The following is a 5,000-nucleotide window of genomic DNA, read 5'->3' on the forward strand; positions in this document are numbered from 1 at the left end:
CATGTGCGTAAATGAGAGGGAGGGTGGTGGTATGGTGCGATGCAAAGAGTTGAGGTGGGGAAGGTGGATGGCTTTAAATACTTGGAATCAACTGTCCAAAGTAACGGAGAGTGTGGTAGACAAGTGAAAAAGAGAGTGCAGGCAGGATGGAGTGGGTGGAGAAGAGTTGCAGGAGTGATTTGTGACAGAAGGGTAGCTGCAAGAGTGAAGGGGAAAGTACAGGAGACGGGAGTGAGACCAGCTATGTTGTATGGTTTGGAGGCGGTGGCACTGACAAAAAGACAGGAAGCGGAGTTGGAGGTGGCAGAATTTAAGATGTTGCGATTCTCGTTGGGAGTGACGAGGATGGACAGGATAAGGAATGAGTATATTAGAGAGACAGCGCAGGTAGGACCGTTTGGAGAGAAAGTGAGAAAGGCGAGATTGAGATGGTTTGGACATGTGCACAGGAGGGAAGCGGAGTATATCGGGAGAAGGATGCTGAGGATGTAGCCGCCAGGTAGGAGGAGAAGAGGAAGGCCAAAGAAGAGGTTCATGGATGTGGTGAGGGTAGACATGCGGGTGGTTGGAGTGTCAATGGAAGATGTGGAGGATAGAGCGAAATGGAGACGGATGATCCGCTGTGGCGACCCCCTAACTAGAGCAGCTGGAAGAAGAATAATAATAAGAAGAAGACATATGTACAGTCATGCGCCGCTTAACGACGTTCCGGGCAACGACGGATCGGATATACGACGGGGATCTGCCAGCTCTGAAAAAAAAAAATGAAAAAAAAAATGTAACTGAAAAATTCCTATCGCCGAGTAATGTAGCCTCGTATAAAAATAGCACATACAATTATGTACACTGTACAGTACATAATACTTCATAATGATAATTAACGACAGTGTGGCCCTGTTATAATGCGATCGTTGAGGTCCACAAAATGTCATCGCGAAAAAAACAGGATCGTGCTAAATCGGGATTCAAGGAAATCGGCTTTCAAACTGAACCAATGTTTGCACATTTACCTTCGAGCAATTAAATTACCTTTGAACTGAAGAATTCCACGAATAAATCGTTGTTCTTCGTCGAGATTAAAACACAAATGTATTTTTAGTGAAGCTTTTTATCTTGTCAAAACAATCGCACTGTTCCGAAAATATATATCACAATTGACAGGAGCTCGTTTCTTCATTTGTAAATTATCACATCGATGCAATGATTACGTATTTATAAAATCCAAACGCGAATTATTCACCTTTCTATAATCGATGCGAGAGGAGATTGTAAGCTGCTGCTAACAACACCGATGGCCGTCATCAACAGTGTACTGTACTGGAATGGGAGATGCTTAGCAGGCAGACACGAAGCGGAGGAACAGTCGAGCCGGGCTGTGTTGCACGAGTGCGAGCCAGGGCGTACTGTGCCCGCGGCTCTCCTTTATTCCGTACGCGGTACACTCACGAGCCGGCCGACTCCAGTATTACTACCACGCCTCAGACGGCGTGCACACCTCATATCCCTCGCCGAACCCCACGGCCACTCCTCCACCATCACGCCCATCATGCATCATCATCATGCCCCTCCCCGTGGGCATGACTACACCACACTCCTCCCTCCTAAAAGTATGATTATTAAATGATCAGTATTATAAGAAGCATGCAGAACACGAAGGATTTCGTATAATAATCATGGAAATAAAATGAAAATAACAAAGTATAATAGCACACCACATCATATAATGTGTCGATGCGAGCGAGTGGAGCATTAAAGGTCAGGTCTGACCGCGTTACCGATATGAAGCAGCAAAATGAGAAGCACAGCGGCATTATGCAGCAAAAACGCCCCCCCCCCAGGTGGCCCATGCTGACATGACCCTGGCCAAGGTCGTAACGACCTCTCGAGCTAACCTCCTCCGGCCCCATCAAACGCCTCCGGCCCACTCCCCCCAGGCAGACCCGACGTAGATAAACATCCCGAGGCCGGCAGCCCGCTATCTGGAAGCCGTGGCGCCAGCCTTAGACCTTGGCCGGGGGCGCTGAACAGCGCTGCTGGCTGCATGCATTTAATGCGCCAAAACAACTCACGCACCACAATCAGTCGAGACGCCAACGCCCGTCCCAACGGCCTTGAGCGAACACAGCGAGTTGTGCTCGCAATCAGAGGTGGAGGTAACGCAGACCAGGGCACCAGTCTTGGTGCCGAGTCGATCTCCGAGACCCACACGGCCGCTAGACGGGAGCAACTCCACTTAAACCACACTGCAATCATGGGCTCGTTATAAATCATTACGAATAACATTCGAAGCATCGTAAATTCATTTTTCCGTACAGCGCGCTTTTTTGATAAAATCCCAGCACATGACAAAGCAATTACCTGCGGCCTGGAGCAACTGGAGGCTAACAAACCTTCTTTATTCGCCCCCACATCACATTGACCATAATCCAACTCCCATTGACTGATCTCCGCCACATCCACTTTTATATGAGAACTGCTGGCATTTATTTCAACAACGTTAAACTGCATCACTAGAGCAAGGAAAAACACATATGCCATGAACAACAACCCACAACCCACATCACGAGTCCGCTTCTTGGTTGTCGACTTGATGCTGCGACTCGCGACTCCCTTTAACGCCACGGGCCCACCGCCACCTGTTGAAGCTGCCTGAACCACACCGATGCGCATTGCCTCACCGAAGCGCGGGAATTCATCGCGAAAGCTGATATGGCTCTCGCCGCTCCTGGAGCGCACCTCATCGCCGCAGGCAGCAACGAACGGTGGCTCCCGCTGCATCGACGCGGCCCCCGCCGCCAGCGCCTCGCCCTCGGTATTCGACGAAGGTCTCGAAGAGAGCACTGGCACATCTGGAGGCACGAACCGGAACCCGTTCCGACCCAAAAGGGTCCGGCTCGCCGAGCCCGGCTCCTGCTCCGGCTCGCCGGCATCATCATGCCCCGGCTGCAGGCTGATCTCCAGGTCACTGGGGTCCTGCTGCGGTGCCCCTTCGCTCCCGGTGCGATCGTTCTGCGGTGCCCCTTCGCTCCCGGTGCGATCGTGCTGCGGTGCCCCTTCGCTCCCGGTGCGACCGTGCTGCGGTGCCCCTTCGCTCCCGGTGCGACCGTGCTGCGGTGCGCGCTCTCGTCCCGCACCGCTAGGCGTGCGAGCACCCTGCGGCACTTGAGCCATCGCGCGGACTTGCGCGGTCACCGGTGTCTGCTCGATAGATGAAACAGTCGCGATCGCCGAGTCGAATGTGATGTCGGTCAATGGCTGCTCGCAGACAATGTCAATGGCTGCTCGCAGACCAGAAATAAAATGATCTCTGAACCGTGCCGGATGCTCCTCTGCCGTGAATTTGCACGGCACAGCCGAATGCGATGCGCGGCCAGCACGAGTGGACTCAACTCGACACCCGATCCGTGCCTCGCTCACTTCCCCCCCCCCCTGCCACTGATCTTGTCATTTCCGGATCAATCGCAAGCAGGGTTCGACGCGGGACGGAAGGATCGCCTCGCACACCGCCATCTATGACCGTAACAATGGGCGATGACCCTCGGCCCACACACCGTAGACGACCTCGAGAGCCCAGACCGCCGTCCGAGTGATTGCATTGCCACGCTCGCCCACGACCCGCGCCGCAGACCGTAGGCATGGCCGTGCGTGCCTGGCCCATCGCGATGACCCCTAGACCATCTGCTGTGTCCCGACCATCGAGACCTCGGATATTCTCCAGAGCTTGCGCGACGTCCAACGCCGCGTTCGAGCCGAAACGCGTATCCTCGACAAAACGAACAAGAAAATGAACCAAATGAACGAACGTTGCCCACTCGACGTGGCCGAAGTAGATTCCGACGAAGGCGGGCACGCGTACGTTTGCCATGCACCGACCCTTTGCCATGTTCGCGCCGGCGAGACCTTTGGCTCCGTAGCCTGGAACCGCACGGGTCATTTGCCGCCCTTACACACGTCGATCCGCCGATCCTCGTCGCCACTGTACTGTACTGGAATGGGAGATGCTTAGCAGGCAGACACGAAGCGGAGGAACAGTCGAGCCGGGCTGTGTTGCACGAGTGCGAGCCAGGGCGTACTGTGCCCGCGGCTCTCCTTTATTCCGTACGCGGTACACTCACGAGCCGGCCGGCTCCAGTATTACTACCACGCCTCAGACGGCGTGCACACCTCATATCCCTCGCCGAACCCCACGGCCACTCCTCCACCATCACGCCCATCATGCATCATCATCATGCCCCTCCCCATGGGCATGACTACACCACAAACAGCACAAAGGTAAATCCAACGTGTCTTCTGTCTCTCTTGGATGTGTGTTACAATTGCCGACAGTATTCAGCACAGTAACATGCTGTACAGGTTTGTATCCGAAGAGCAATAGGCTACACTATATAGCTGAGGTGTCTGGGTTTGTGTAAGTACGATGTTCGAGACGAAAATGAAAAAAAAAAATGATGTTTGCACAACGACAACGTCGCTGAACGACGTGTTTCTCAGAACGTAATCCCGTCGTTTCGTGGTGCATGACTGCATATATACATGTATATATATATATATATATATATATATATATATATATATATATATATATATATATATATAAAATATATATATATAATATATATATATACAATATATATATATAATATATATATATATAATATATATATATATAATATATATAATATATATATATATATATATATATATATATATATATATATATATATATATATATACATACACATACATATACACACATACATACGTATGTGTATGTGCATGTGCATGTAAATATTTATTTTTATATATGTATGTATATATATATATATATATATATATATACCTATATATATATATATATGTAAATAAATATATATATGCACATACACATACGTATGTATGTGTGTGTATATGTATGTGTATGTATATATATATATATATATATATATATATATATATATATATATATATATATATATATATATATATATATATATATATAC

General features: G+C 49.3%; 1 protein-coding gene across 6 annotated transcripts in view; it reads right to left on the minus strand.

Moving 5' to 3' along the window:
- Window positions 1-5,000, minus strand: part of NPAS3 (neuronal PAS domain protein 3) — a 476,441-nt gene that overhangs the window by 163,436 nt on the left and 308,005 nt on the right. Inside the window, exon 1 of one of the 6 annotated variants that reach the window (XM_085878125.1) lies at window positions 1,030-1,125. The exons of the other annotated variants lie outside the window; for them this stretch is intronic. The gene's annotated coding sequence lies outside the window, so the exon portion shown is untranslated. Of the gene's footprint in view, window positions 1-1,029; window positions 1,126-5,000 lie in introns of those variants that run through there. 6 annotated transcript variants of the gene reach the window in all.

Source organism: Eptatretus burgeri, chromosome 4 (genome assembly GCF_056783735.1).
Source record: "Eptatretus burgeri isolate ZD-2024b chromosome 4, Ebu_testis_v1, whole genome shotgun sequence".
Classification (NCBI taxonomy): domain Eukaryota; kingdom Metazoa; phylum Chordata; class Myxini; order Myxiniformes; family Myxinidae; genus Eptatretus; species Eptatretus burgeri.